Source organism: Biomphalaria glabrata, chromosome 10 (genome assembly GCF_947242115.1).
Source record: "Biomphalaria glabrata chromosome 10, xgBioGlab47.1, whole genome shotgun sequence".
NCBI lineage: Eukaryota > Metazoa > Mollusca > Gastropoda > Planorbidae > Biomphalaria > Biomphalaria glabrata.
In genome coordinates this window covers 23,280,562-23,297,915 of record NC_074720.1, presented here as the reverse complement: position 1 = coordinate 23,297,915, position 17,354 = coordinate 23,280,562, and the positions used below count along the sequence as shown (strand labels likewise).

At 32.1% G+C, this 17,354-nt stretch overlaps 1 long non-coding RNA gene across 1 annotated transcript; it reads right to left on the bottom strand.

The window, feature by feature from the left end:
- Window positions 1-5,890: 5,890 nt before the first annotated feature.
- On the bottom strand, window positions 5,891-13,878 carry LOC129928726 (uncharacterized). Its single transcript, XR_008780214.1, has 2 exons — window positions 11,642-13,878; window positions 5,891-6,367 (listed from the first exon to the last, which is right to left on the bottom strand). It is a non-coding gene; the product is annotated as an uncharacterized LOC129928726 (long non-coding RNA).
- Window positions 13,879-17,354: the final 3,476 nt, after the last annotated feature.

Below are 17,354 nucleotides of genomic sequence, written 5' to 3'. Positions count from 1 at the left end.
GAAATATTTCACTAAAGACAATGGATAGAGAAATATTTCACTAATGACAATGAATAGAGAAATATTTCACTAATGACAATGAATAGAGAAATATTTGACTAATGACAATGGATAGAGAAATATTTCACTAAAGTCAATGGATAGAGAAATATTTCACTAAAGTCAATGGATAGAGAAATATCTCACTAATGACAATGGATAGAGAAATATTTCACTAATGACAATGGATAGAGAAATATTTCACTAATGACAATGGATAGAGAAATATTTCACTAATGACAATGGATAGAGAAATATTTCACTAATGACAATGGATAGAGAAATATTTCACTAAAGACAATGGATAGAGAAATATTTCACTAATGACAATGGATAGAGAAATATTTCACTAATGACAATGGATAGAGAAATATTTCACTAATGACAATGGATAGAGAAATATTTCACTAATGACAATGGATAGAGAAATATTTCACTAATGACAATGAATAGAGAAATATTTCACTAATGACAATGGATAGAGAAATATTTCACTAATGACAATGGATAGAGAAATATTTCACTAATGACAATGGATAGAGAAATATTTCACTAATGACAATGGATAGAGAAATATTTCACTAATGACAATGAATAGAGAAATATTTCACTAATGACAATGGATAGAGAAATATTTCACTAATGACAATGGATAGAGAAATATTTCACTAAAGTCAATGGATAGAGAAATATTTCACTAAAGACAATGGATAGAGAAATATTTCACTAATGACAATGGATAGAGAAATATTTCACTAAAGACAATGGATAGAGAAATATTTCACTAAAGTCAATGGATAGAGAAATATTTCACTAAAACAATGGATAGAGAAATATTTCACTAAAGACAATGGATAGAGAAATATTTCACTAAAGACAATGAATAGAGAAATATTTCATTAAAGACAATGGATAGAGAAATATTTCACTAATGACAATGGATAGAGAAATATTTCACTAATGACAATGAATAGAGAAATATTTCACTAATGACAATGAATAGAGAAATATTTCACTAAAGTCAATGGATAAAGAAATATTTCACTAAAGTCAATGGATAAAGAAATATTTCACCAAAGACAATGGATAGAGAAATATTTCACTAAAGTCAATGGATAAAGAAATATTTCACTAAAGTCAATGGATAGAGAAATATTTCACTAAAGTCAATGGATAAAGAAATATTTCACTAAAGTCAATGGATAAAGAAATATTTCACTAAAGACAATGGATACAAAATATTTTACTAAAGTCAATGGATAGAGAAATATTTCACTAAAGTCAATGAATAGAGAAATATTTCACTAAAGTCAATGGATAAAGAAATATTTCACTAAAGACAATGGATACAAAATATTTTACTAAAGTCAATGGATAGAGAAATATTTCACTAATGACAATGGATAGAGAAATATTTCACTAATGACAATGGATAGAGAAATATTTCACTAATGACAATGAATAGAGAAATATTTCACTAATGACAATGGATAGAGAAATATTTCACTAATGACAATGGATAGAGAAATATTTCACTAATGACAATGGATAGAGAAATATTTCACTAATGACAATGGATAGAGAAATATTTCACTAATGACAATGAATAGAGAAATATTTCACTAATGACAATGGATAGAGAAATATTTCACTAATGACAATGGATAGAGAAATATTTCACTAAAGTCAATGGATAGAGAAATATTTCACTAAAGACAATGGATAGAGAAATATTTCACTAATGACAATGGATAGAGAAATATTTCACTAAAGACAATGGATAGAGAAATATTTCACTAAAGTCAATGGATAGAGAAATATTTCACTAAAACAATGGATAGAGAAATATTTCACTAAAGACAATGGATAGAGAAATATTTCACTAAAGACAATGAATAGAGAAATATTTCATTAAAGACAATGGATAGAGAAATATTTCACTAATGACAATGGATAGAGAAATATTTCACTAATGACAATGAATAGAGAAATATTTCACTAATGACAATGAATAGAGAAATATTTCACTAAAGTCAATGGATAAAGAAATATTTCACTAAAGTCAATGGATAAAGAAATATTTCACCAAAGACAATGGATAGAGAAATATTTCACTAAAGTCAATGGATAAAGAAATATTTCACTAAAGTCAATGGATAGAGAAATATTTCACTAAAGTCAATGGATAAAGAAATATTTCACTAAAGTCAATGGATAAAGAAATATTTCACTAAAGACAATGGATACAAAATATTTTACTAAAGTCAATGGATAGAGAAATATTTCACTAAAGTCAATGAATAGAGAAATATTTCACTAAAGTCAATGGATAAAGAAATATTTCACTAAAGACAATGGATACAAAATATTTTACTAAAGTCAATGGATAGAGAAATATTTCACTAAAGTCAATGAATAGAGAAATATTTCACTAAAGTCAATGGATAAAGAAATATTTCACTAGAGACAATGGATACAAAATATTTTACTAAAGTCAATGGATAGAGAAATATTTCACTAAAGTCAATGAATAGAGAAATATTTCACTAAAGTCAATGAATAGAGAAATATTTCACTAAAGTCAATGGACAAAGAAATATTTCACTAAAGTCAATGGACAAAGAAATATTTCACTAAAGTCAATGAATAGAGAAATATTTCACTAAAGTCAATGGATAGAGAAATATTTCACTAAAGTCAATGAATAGAGAAATATTTCACTAAAGTCAATGAATAGAGAAATATTTCACTAAAGTCAATGGACAAAGAAATATTTCACTAAAGACAATGGATACAAAATATTTTACTAAAACTATGGATGAAATATTTCACTCTAGACAAAGGATACAGAAATGTTTCACTCTAATCAATAGATAGAGTCCTAGTTCACTAAACACAATGGATACAGAAATGTTTCACTCTAATCAATAGATAGAGTCCTAGTTCACTAAAGACAATGGATGCACACATAGTTCACCACCCCTCTACACTACCAGTATTTCAGCTGACCAACTCTCTCATTTGGCTTTGCTTCTGCCAAGTTTCACTTGACCATTCGTTTCCAGTATTAGATAATGCTGGAGCTGGAAACATGACAAAAACAATTAAATCTTGTTCATGAACTGGTAACTTAGACTTGCCATCCAAGTCTGAAACTCCAGAGATGTCTGTCAAAGTCATGCCACACAAGCATTCAAAGGATGACTCCAATTTCAGTTCCATACTTACATCTGCAAATGTAGAAATGAAAAATGTCTTTGATTCCAGCATAGATCACACAAAAGAATACGCGCATTCGTTCAATGATACTTCTATAAATAAGGAAACCTTTAAAAATGACACTTTGTTAAATGACAAGGCATTCATTGATACTTTGATTCCATCCTCAAAAGATGTCAAGTGCCAATCAGAAATTCATCAAGAAATGTATGAAACATCAAGTTTTTGGAATCCATTTTATTGGACTTAATTTTCAGCAATAACAACATTAATACCTCCAACATCATCAATGTATCCAACATTATTAACACATCCAATATCATCATTAACTGAAACATCATCAGTGCGTCAAACATCATCAATGCATAAAACATCATCGGTATCTCAAACATCCTCAATACATCAAACATCCTCAATACGTCTGCCATCAAGATTTCAACGAATCAGTCATTACAGCAATCAAAAACATTCCAACATTTTCAGCCCAACTTTCCAAGTGAGTGACATTGAAAGTGCACGGAGTGACGTTAAAAGTGCACGGAGTGACGTTGAAAGTGCACGGAGTGAAGTTGAAAGTGCACGGAGTGACGTTGAAAGTGCACGGAGTGACGTTGAAAGTGCACGGAGTGACGTTGAAAGTGCACGGAGTGACGTTAAAAGTGAACGGAGTGACGTTAAAAGTGCACGGAGTGACGTTGAAAGTGCACGGAGTGACTTTGAAAGTGCACGGAGTGACGTTGAAAGTGCACGGACTAAAGCCAGAACCAAATCCAGAGTCCTGCCTGATGGTGTCCACAAAGAGTTGAGAATAGCTTGGCTCTCTGGAGATGATGTGAACAGAGGTTTCAGCACTCAGACGACTGTCAGCGTTTTAAGACTTGCTTTAAAGGATTCTTCCAAATTTCTTCCCCGGAATTTACTTAGGTCAGTAAAATTATATTCACCAAAGTATTCAGTATATACACATAATACTATCATTGTGTACACTTTTTTTTTTTACATTCATGCAGTCGGTACACTTTCTTTACATACATTCAGTCTGTAAACTTTATCATACATTCAGTCTGTACACTTTCTTTACCATACATTCAGTCTGTACACTTTCTTTACATACATTCAGTCTGTACACTTTCTTTACCATACATTCAGTCTGTACACTGTCTTTACCATACATTCAGTCTGTACTCTTTCTTTACCATACATTTAGTCTGTACACTTTCTTGACATACATTCAGTCTGTACACTTTCTTTACCATACATTCAGTCTGTACACTTTCTTGACATACATTTAGTCTGTACACTTTCTTTACCATACATTCAGTCTGTACACTTTCTTTACATACATTCAGTCTGTAAACTTTATCATACATTCAGTCTGTACACTTTCTTTACCATACATTCAGGCTGTACACTTTCTTTACATACATTCAGTCTGTACACTTTCTTTACCATACATTCAGTCTGTACTCTTTCTTTACCATACATTCAGTCTGTACACTTTCTTTACCATACATTTAGTCTGTACACTTTCTTGACATACATTCAGTCTGTACACTGCATTTACATACATTCAGTCTCTACACTTTCTTTAAATACATTCAGTCTGTACACTTTCTTTAAATACATTCAGTCTGTACACTTTCTTTAAATACATTCAGTCTGTACACTGCATTTACATACATTCAGTCTGTACACTGTCTTTACCTTACATTCAGTCTGTACACTTTACCATACATTCAGTCTGTACACTGTCTTTACCATACATTCAGTCTGTACACTTTCTTTACTTACATTCAGTCTGTACACTTTCTTTACATACATTCAGTCTGTACACTTTCTTTAATATACATTCAGTCTGTACACTTTCATTACATACATTCAGTCTGTACACTGTCTTTACCATACATTCAGTCTGTACACTTTCTTTACCATACATTCAGTCTGTACACTTTCTTTACCATACATTCAGTCTGTACACTTTCTTTACATACATTCAGTCTGTACACTTTCTTTACCATACATTCAGTCTGTACATTTTCTTTACCATACATTCAGTCTGTACACTTTCTTTACATACATTCAGTCTGTACACTTCCTTTACATACATTCAGTCTGTACACTTTCTTTACCATACATTCAGTCTGTACACTTTCTTTACCATACATTCAGTCTGTACACTTTCTTTACATACATTCAGTCTGTACACTTTCTTTACCATACATTCAGACTGTACACTTCCTTTACATACATTCAGTCTGTACACTTTCTTTACCATACATTCAGTCTGTACACTTTCTTTACCATACATTCAGTCTGTACACTTTCTTTACATACATTCAGTCTGTACACTTTCTTTACCATACATTCAGACTGTACACTTTCTTTACATACATTCAGTCTGTACACTTCCTTTACATACATTCAGTCTGTACACTTTCTTTACCATACATTCAGCCTGTACATTTTCTTTACCATTGTGATGTTGCTAGTTCAGGCTGTCTTGAAGTCAACCAATTACTCTGCAATCGTTTGGGTGTAATTGTTCGGGTGTATTACGTGTAGTTGACCAACAACACAAACAAGAACTGGCACATCGATTGTAACAGGTGAAGAGATGTAGTCAACGATGATGAACAAGTTAATATATATTTATTATGATAAAAGGCCACAGTAGAAGTCTCTGTCACTAAACACGTCGTTACCCTGGATTGTTCTATCGCTAACTGATTTTCCGGTCTCTAACCCAACATATCCCAAACGTCACTAGTCCCGTTCAATATGCGTCTACTATGGTGCGTCGCTAAATAACTAAAATAACTAACCTATATAAATAAGGTGTCTAACAGATTCCTCCCCCCCTTGAAAAAAAAATATGTCAATATTTTTCCACTACTGTCAAGTCTTACAAGGGCATTTTCAATTTAAGGGGAAGACCACAAACATAAAATCTTGACATCTTCATCTTGACAGTTCCTCATATTCATGTCAATGTTCATAACAGTTCATAACATTCCAAAATCATCTTCATTAGTACACAGTTCATCATAAAAGAAAATGTGGCATCTTATGGGCACGTCACACATCACAAATGTTCTTCACCGGCAGTAATCTGATAAAATACAATATTTCAAAAAAAACAATTATAGACTTTATTTACACATTCAATAAATTTTTTTTTCTTACCACCCTTTTATACGCTTTTGTCCATTTTTCTTTTATACTCACCCTTTTCCATAGAACTAACTTTCGTCAATGATATATGAAATGATTCACACAAAAAAAAATATCCATACTTACTTTTAAATGCTTAACATCAAATTTACTTATCTCCCTTTTTCATAACATATAAATGGTGTCAATATATTAATATATATTACATACTCAATATAATCATAGTTTATTTACAAAATTATTTCACTTCAATGTCATTCTAGACAATAGATCAGCTACAATATTCACAGATCCACTAATAGCTTTCACTTCAAATTTATACTCCTGTAGTGCTAAGAACCATCTATAAACACGACTGTTTTTCATGCTCTTTTGCTGTATATACTGAATAGGTTTATGATCAGTTAATAATATGAATTTCCTTCCTATTAAATAGCTCTCTAGCTTAGTAATTACCCATATTACAGCTAAGGCTTCTCTTTCAATGACACTATATTTTTTCTCTGCCTCTGACAATTTTCTACTTACATATAATATAGGATGTAAGTTATCATAGTTCTGCATTAAACAACCACCAATAGCATTACCAGATGCATCAGTTGTGACATAAAATATTTTGTCTTTATCAGGTAGTCTTAATATTAGTTCATGACTGAAAACATCTTTAATTCTGTCAATAGCTTTCACACATTCCTCATTACAAACTACTTTTTGGGGTTTTCCTTTTTTAAGTAAGTCATTTAATGGATTCACTATTTCTGCTAAGTTCTTTATAAACTTTCTGTAATAATTTACTATTCCCAATATGCTTTTAATTTGTCTTTTTGTTGTAGGTATTTCAATATTAAGTACTTTCTTTATGTTATCTTCAATAGGGCTAATCATGTTGTTATTTACTTTATGTCCTAAGAAAATTATTTCCTCCAATCCTATTTCTACTTTTTCTGCTTGAATTGTAAGTCCACTTTCTTTTATTATTTTGAATACTTCTTTTACATCTACCAAATGTTCCTCCCAACTATTATTAAAAATACATATGTCATCCAAATAGCAAATAACATTTTCTTTGTTTCCAATTATCATGTTCATCATTCTATTAAATGTGGCAGGTGCATTTACTAATCCAAAACTCATATAATTCCATTGAAAAATACCATATGGTGTTACAAATGCTGTGTAAGGTTTTGCATTTTCTGTTAAAGGTATTTGCCAATAACCTTTAGTTAAATCCAATTTAGTAAAAAATTTTGCTCCATTTAATTTATGTAAAATATCCTCTATATTTGGCATTGGATATGGGTCAAATTCTGTGATGTTGTTAAGTTTCCTATAATCAATACATAACCTTATATCTCCATTCTTCTTTTTGGCTATCACAATTGGTGAAGCATAAGGAGATGTTGATGGCTCAATTATACCTGATTCTAGTAAATTGTCTATTTCTTTCTTTACTTTGTCTTGTAAATGTAGCGGTATTCTATATGGCTTAAGCTTGATAGGTTTTGAGTCTGTTACTTTAATGTCATGTTTAATAATATTAGTTTTTCCTGGTATACTGGAAAAAATTTCTTTGTATTCCTGTATTATTTTAGTTATATCTTTTGACTTTTCCTTAGTTAGATTATTAAGATTAATCTTTTGCCAAGTTTGATTTTCTTTTGTTTCTATTACAGGTATTTCCTTAATATCATTTTCATTATGATTTTCATTTGTTATTATCATCAAGCATTCTTCTCTTTCTGAAAATGTATTTTCTATTTCCTCCTGAATGTTTTGTATTAATTCATCTTCTCTATCATGATACAGTTTCAAATTATTTATGTGATATGTTTTAGTTTTCCCATTTATTTCAATTTGATAATTCACATTACTAATTTGTTTTATCACTTTAAATGGACCTTTCCATTGTTTACCAATTTTATTTTTCAGGTCATTTATCAATATTAATACATTGTTTCCTACTTCTAGTGTTTTCAATTGTCTTTTCTTATTTATATTCTCATGAGCACTTTGTTTGTACTTCTTGTTGTTGTTATATGCTTGAGTCCATATTTCTTTCAATTCTGTTGTGATTGTTGTTTCACTGTCATTATTTAATTTATTCTCATTATCTATTAGATTTTCTTTAAAAACATCTAATTCATCTCTGGGTTTTCTTCCATGTATTATTTCATATGGTGAGAATTGTGTTGCTTCATGGATGTTGTTTCTATGAGCAAATAGTACATAGTTAATGTAATGATCCCACTTGTTCTGATTATTCTGAATTATCTTTGTTAGTGATCTTTTTAATGATCCACCATATCGTTCACATAAACCGTTACTCTCCGGGTGGTAAACCGAAGAGTATATGTGTTGTATATTGTATTGTTTAGTCCATTTCTTAAATTGTTCTGACTTAAACTGAGATCCCTGATCACTCAATATAATTTTAGGTATACCATGTCTTGTAATTACTTTTTGAGTTATGGCATTAATGATATTTTCTGCACTTGTATTTGATAATGGAATTGCCTCTGGGTATCTACTAAACATGTCTATTACTGTTAAAATGTATTTGTTATTATTTTCAGTTTGAATTAAAGGACCTATTAAATCAATAGATACTTTCTGAAATGGTGCTGTAGGTTCATCCATTTCTTGAATAGGTGCTTTATTCACTAGGCTTTTGTTAGATCTCTTTTGACATATGTCACATGAGTTTATGTATTTGTTGATTGTTGCTTTCATTTTGGGCCAAAATACTTGTTTTGACAAATTCCTATAACATTTCTTTACTCCCCTATGTGCTGCTAAATTATTATCATGTGTCATGATTAAAACATCTTTCCAATATTTCTGTGGTAAGACAAGTTGTTTTATTTTCTTGTTATCATTACTTGTTTGTCTAAATAATATTTTATTCTCTATACAAAATTTCTCCATTGGATTATTATTGTTTTTATCTAATATCCTTGAATAAATTTTCCCAATAATATTGTCATTCATTTGTTCTAATGCAAATGTGGGTGTTGTTTCTTTTTCACTTTGAGATATTTGTGTTTCCAGACTATTTTGTGTTTCATTTTCTATCTCTCTTTCCTTAACATCTGTATTTTCTATTTGTATTACATTACTGGTTTCTTCTTCTTTATCATTACTTATTACATTTATTGTATTTTCCTGTTTCTCATCTTGTTTATTCATTGATCTTGTTATTACCATACTTGTTATATTTTGTGTTTCTATGTTTTCATGATTTTGTCTTATGTTTTTGTATTTGTTTTGCCAGTCTTCTAATTCTTTTCTTGAACATTCTTTAACTCCTTTTATGTTTCCTACTAACATATCATATCTCATTTCTGGTATTGCAATGCCATCACAATAGCCAGTGAAAAATGGGGTTTCAATGTATACCCTTATAGCTTTAAATTCCCTTACAGTGCCATCTGCTAATTCTACTTTCCTAGTAAACCCTTTATACCAATGAGGTTTGACAAATTTAGTTTTTACTGCCAAAGTGTTACAACCTGAATCCCTGATTAATTCCACCGGAATTCTATCTACAAACCCTGGGTACACTGCAAAATTGTTCCTATTTCCTTCCATGAAATATATCCTATCTGTACCTTTATTTTTGTATTCCCTACTGTAACTCCTATTTCTATAATTTCCCCTGTCATTCCTATCTCTACTCCTATATCTACTGTTATTTTGTTCATTGTATCTATTTCTACTTCCAGACCTACTATTCCCTCTTCTACAGTTAGCTGCTATATGACCTTTTCCTTGACATTTAAAACAGGTTATTTCACTATATTTTCTATTTCCACTATTTGATCTGTTTCTATTTCTACTTCTATCAACATTTTCTTTGGTGTATCCTATTAAATCTACTTTGCTCTTATCTCTATCAGAAAATGGTTTATTTGGATAGGCATTTTTGTATACTCTCATTATCTCTGTTATTTCATCTATAGTTTTGGGGTTTCTTTCTCTAATAAAAGATTGTAATTGAGGATCACATTTATTTACAAAGTTGTCCACTAGAATAAAATTTTTTAATCCCTCATAAGAGTTATTCACTTTTTCTAATTTTACCCACTTATTGAAGAAATCCTTTTCCATATTAATGGTAGTTTGGGGTTCTATTTCTAATGATGGTATATTGTCAAAGTATTTCTTTCTAAAAGTTGTAGCATTATGACCATATGCATTCAATAACTCTCTTTTTAAAACCTGATAGCTATCATCAATATGATGGTCATGATTTTGGCATATTGTTAGAGCTTGACCATGAACAAAGTCTATCAGTATTTCAGACCATTCTTCTTCAGGCATATTAAATGTAGACATTTTTGCCTCATATCTTTTCAGAAAATCACCAATGTCATCCTTCTGTTCATCAAAACTTTGTATCTTTCTCTTTAGCCATGTCTGCGAATTAGGGTTGTCTCTTTGAGTGGTATAATTATTTGAGTTATTTGTGTTATTTCCTTGTTCAGTTTGAGCTCTGACTTGTGCTGCATCCAATCTCATCTTCTCCATTTTAGCTTCATGTTCTCTAATTTTTTCTCTCTCTTTGTCTTGCCTTTCTTCTTGTCTTTCTATCTCTTGTCTTTGACGTTCCGTTTCTTCCTTCACAACTTGCTGTACATAAGCTGCTAAGTCTTTTCCTTTTAACTCCATGGCCTTTCCATCCTGCATAGCTGTTTCCTTAACCTCCTTAAGGTCCACATATGATGATGTAGCCATTGTGTTTTATATTTTATATATATTTTTACTTAGCCTATATTAGTTATGGCTATACTTTAAACTTATTTTATATTTAAGTTTTTCCACACTTTTATACAAATTTTAAATGGTATGTCTCTATCTATAGATTTAGTAAATGTATAAATCTAGTCTGAGTTATTATGGTTATATTCAAATCTGTATATTAGGTCCAGTATTACACACAAATTTAAATCCAGTATATTATAGTATGTATAATAATACTATTTAGATCTAGTTATCAAGAGCACTATGACTTTTAGATCTAGTATGACCAACTATGATCAATTTCAAAATCTGGTATGACTGAAGTCACAGTGAAGTGTTTAGAGTAAATTCAAAGACTGTCTAGAGTCTAGATCTAGAGTAGATTATGGTTCTATTTCACCATGCGAAACAAATATGTGTATACAGTGTCAAATATATCTTCAACAAGATATATATATCTAGAATGTACTACCTTCATTCATCTTCAACTTAATAATATTTCAAAGTAGAGTCTAGATAATTAAATTGTACCAAAGAGATGTACAATAATTTGCAGATCTAAATTTAGCCAGACGATAGTGTTTGACTACATAGCCAGTTTCGGCATTATTCTCATGGCAAAATCATATTTGATTTTAACCGCTCAAACTAAAATTATTTTAGTCTGATTCACAATGAAAGAATCCTACCCGCACTTTCTATCATTAAGTGAAAAAAAATACAGATCTAATTAAATTAATAAAAATAAATAATTTAAAATAATATAAACAAATGAAATAATTAAAATGAGACTATCGCTATGGGTTGGGATATGACAATATGGCACACAATGATAACGTCACGAAGTAACCAGGCAACAACGGATATGACGTTTACACAAACAAAACAAATTACAATCCTAAACGTATAATATAGCTTTTCATCTAAATTACGTCTTCTACCCCGACGGGTTTTAAGGCGCACCACCTGATTTTACTCAGGCTAACGTACCAAATTTAGACAAAATCTATTTCTAAGGGCAATCTAAACATATACTAATAAGAAAAATGGCACTTAGCTTTTGATAAGAAAGATCCCTTTGTTCGGACTCCCGAATATGCTAGATCACAACAAATTCCACTGCCTCTCTTCCAGTTCTGACTCTGTTCTCCGGTGCTACCAGTATCCCACGTAATGCCACAGATGTCCTGATATGCCACAGCAAAATGTTCCAGTTTCTTTGACGACTGTTGATGACCGTATGTGTAGTTCCGACGACTTTGTGTACACAGTTACTGACGAATGGGTTAACGGTTCTTCTGGCGATGACTTGACTTGTGTAGACGACTACTGACAAATAACAGTCTCTTGACGGCAACTTGATCTGGACGACTGACGAATAACGAATTTCTTGACGATGACTTGATCTGGGCTGACGAATAACGGCTTTCTTGACGATGACTTGATCTGGGCTGACGAATAACGGTTCTCTAAAATAGTTCACTGCTTCTGCTGCTACTCTGGTAGTACGACGAAGTTTGCTGTTGTACTCTGCTTCACTAGACCAACTGTCCAATGTAGACTAGGTGAAACCAAGGTCACCTCCGACGACGTTCCGTTAGACGATTAACGGTTTTCAACGAAATTAAGTGGATGTAGCTGTTTCCACAACTTCACTGCTAACAAGTCTAGATATGGTCTAGACCGACGAATACTAGATATATCAATGTTCAGTACTGATAAAGATTACTTCACTAACCTTCCAAAGGTTAAACACAGTGACCGTTATAAACGTGGCAAGCAACCGGTTCAATGAGCAAACTGCTCCACAAGAATCTCTCCAAGGGTAAGACGACAGAGCGATTTCGATTTAGTTAGCTACCAAACTTGTAGTACTCACAATACTTCTGACAGCGGGCAAACTGTCCTTCTCGAAACTGACGAGGTAAAACTTGATACTCGACGTGGCTCCTATGACGAAGAAAAAATATGTCCAACAGGTTCACTAACGATCTCTCACCCGTTATGAATGAACGGTTTCTCTGGTTGTAGGTCGATTCAGCATATGAAGATCAGGCTTTGATACTATACTGGTTAAGTAGACCAGACGTTACGATGATTACTGTCCTGACGAAGGTCACCCTGAGTTAACGGCTCGTTGAACGTGCGATCAAACAGGCGACGACTGTATGTAGATCTAGAACAAAGTCACTCTGCGATGCTGCTGTGTTCAGCCGTACTCCGATGAAATCTTATAACTTCGAGTGCACGACCCTCACCTGAGTAAACGTTCTGCTTCGAGGTCCGGTTCGATGTTCGGCTTCAACAGGGGTCCGGCTTCGAGGTTCGGGGTCGCCACTGTGATGTTGCTAGTTCAGGCTGTCTTGAAGTCAACCAATTACTCTGCAATCGTTTGGGTGTAATTGTTCGGGTGTATTACGTGTAGTTGACCAACAACACAAACAAGAACTGGCACATCGATTGTAACAGGTGAAGAGATGTAGTCAACGATGATGAACAAGTTAATATATATTTATTATGATAAAAGGCCACAGTAGAAGTCTCTGTCACTAAACACGTCGTTACCCTGGATTGTTCTATCGCTAACTGATTTTCCGGTCTCTAACCCAACATATCCCAAACGTCACTAGTCCCGTTCAATATGCGTCTACTATGGTGCGTCGCTAAATAACTAAAATAACTAACCTATATAAATAAGGTGTCTAACACCATACATTCAGTCTGTACACTTTCTTTACATACATTCAGTATGTACACTTTCTTTAAATACATTCAGTCTCTACACTTTACCATACATTCAGTTTTTACACTGTCTTTACCATACATTCAGTCTGTACACTTTCCTTACATACATTCAGTCTATACACTTTGTTTACCATATATTCAGTCTGTACACTTTCTTTAGCATATATTCGGTCTGTACTCTTTCTTTACCATATATTTAGTCTATACACTTTCTTTACCATACATTCAGTCTGTACACTTTCTTAACATACATTCAGTCTGTACTTTTTCTTTACCATACATTCAGGCTGTACACTTTCTTTACCATACATTCAGTCTATACACTTTCTATACATACATTCAGTCTGTACACTTTCATTACATACATTCAGTCTGTACACTTTTTTACCATACATTCAGTCTGTACACTTTCTTTACCATACATTCAGTATGTACACATTCTTTACCATACATTCAGTCTGTACACTTTCTTTACATACATTTAGTCTGTACACTTTCTTTACATACATTCAGTATGTACACTTTCTTTACATACATTCAGTCTGTACACTTTCTTTACATACATTCAGTCTGTACACTTTCTTTACATACATTCAGTCTGTACACTTTCTTTACATACATTCAGTCTGTACACTTTCTTTACATACATTCAGTCTGTACACTTTCTTTACCATACATTCAGTCTGTACACTTTCTTTACATACATTCAGTCTGTAAATTTTACATACATTCCGTCTGTACACTGTCTTTACCATACATTCAGTGTGTACACTTTCTTTACCATACATTCAGTCTGTACACTTTCTTTACCATACATTCAGTCTGTACACTTTCTTTACATACATTCAGTCTGTACACTGTCTTTACATACATTTGGTCTGTACACTTTCTTTACCATATATTTAGTCTGTACACTTTCTTTACCATACATTCAGTCTGTACACTTTCTTTACATACATTCAGTCTGTAAACTTTACATACATTCCGTCTGTACACTGTCTATACCATACATTCAGTGTGTACACTTTCTTTACCATACATTCAGTCTGTACACTTTCTTTACCATACATTCAGTCTGTACACTTTCTTTACATACATTCAGTCTGTACACTTTCTTTACATACATTCAGTATGTACACTTTCTTGACATACATTCAGTCTGTACACTTTCCTTACATACATTCAGTCTATACACTTTCTTTACCATATATTCAGTCTGTACTCTTTCTTTACCATATATTTAGTCTGTACACTTTCTTTAACATACATTCAATCTGTACACTTTCTTTACATACATTCAGACTGTACACTTTCTTTACCATACATTCAGTCTGTATTTTTTCTTTACCATACATTCAGGCTGTACACTGTCTTTACCATACATTCAGTGTGTACACTTTCTTTACCATACATTCAGTCTGTACACTTTACATACATACATTCAGTCTGTACACTTTCTTTACATACATTCAATCTTTACACTTTCTTTACATACATTCAGTCTGTACACTTTCCTTACATACATTCAGTCTATACACTTTCTTTACCATATATTCAGTCTGTACACTTTCTTTAGCATACATTCGGTCTGTACTCTTTCTTTACCATATATTTAGTCTGTAAACTTTCTTTACCATACATTCAGTCTGTACACTTTCTTAACATACATTCAGTCTGTACTTTTTCTTTACCATACATTCAGGCTGTACACTTTCTTTACCATACATTCAGTCTATACACTTTCTATACATACATTCAGTCTGTACACTTTCATTACATACATTCAGTCTGTACACTTTTTTACCATACATTCAGTCTGTACACTTTCTTTACCATACATTCAGTATGTACACATTCTTTACCATACATTCAGTCTGTACACTTTCTTTACATACATTTAGTCTGTACACTTTCTTTACATACATTCAGTATGTACACTTTCTTTACATACATTCAGTCTGTACACTTTCTTTACATACATTCAGTCTGTACACTTTCTTTACATACATTCAGTCTGTACACTTTCTTTACATACATTCAGTCTGTACACTTTCTTTACATACATTCAGTCTGTACACTTTCTTTACCATACATTCAGTCTGTACACTTTCTTTACATACATTCAGTCTGTAAATTTTACATACATTCCGTCTGTACACTGTCTTTACCATACATTCAGTGTGTACACTTTCTTTACCATACATTCAGTCTGTACACTTTCTTTACATACATTCAGTCTGTACACTGTCTTTACATACATTTGGTCTGTACACTTTCTTTACCATATATTTAGTCTGTACACTTTCTTTACCATACATTCAGTCTGTACACTTTCTTTACATACATTCAGTCTGTAAACTTTACATACATTCCGTCTGTACACTGTCTATACCATACATTCAGTGTGTACACTTTCTTTACCATACATTCAGTCTGTACACTTTCTTTACCATACATTCAGTCTGTACACTTTCTTTACATACATTCAGTCTGTACACTTTCTTTACATACATTCAGTATGTACACTTTCTTGACATACATTCAGTCTGTACACTTTCCTTACATACATTCAGTCTATACACTTTCTTTACCATATATTCAGTCTGTACTCTTTCTTTACCATATATTTAGTCTGTACACTTTCTTTAACATACATTCAATCTGTACACTTTCTTTACATACATTCAGACTGTACACTTTCTTTACCATACATTCAGTCTGTATTTTTTCTTTACCATACATTCAGGCTGTACACTGTCTTTACCATACATTCAGTGTGTACACTTTCTTTACCATACATTCAGTCTGTACACTTTACATACATACATTCAGTCTGTACACTTTCTTTACATACATTCAATCTTTACACTTTCTTTACATACATTCAGTCTGTACACTTTCCTTACATACATTCAGTCTATACACTTTCTTTACCATATATTCAGTCTGTACACTTTCTTTAGCATACATTCGGTCTGTACTCTTTCTTTACCATATATTTAGTCTGTAAACTTTCTTTACCATACATTCAGTCTGTACACTTTCTTAACATACATTCAGTCTGTACTTTTTCTTTACCATACATTCAGGCTGTACACTTTCTTTACCATACATTCAGTCTGTACACTTTCTTTACATACATTCAGTCTGTACACTTTCATTACATACATTCAGTCTGTACACTTTTTTACCATACATTCAGTCTGTACACATTCTTTACCATACATTCAGTATGTACACTTTCTTTACCATACATTCAGTATGTACACATTCTTTACCATACATTCAGTATGTACACATTCTTTACCATACATTCAGTATGTACACTTTCTTTACCATACATTCAGTATGTACACATTCTTTACCATACATTCAGTATGTACACATTCTTTACCATACATTTAGTCTGTACACTTTCTTTACATACATTCCGTCTGTAC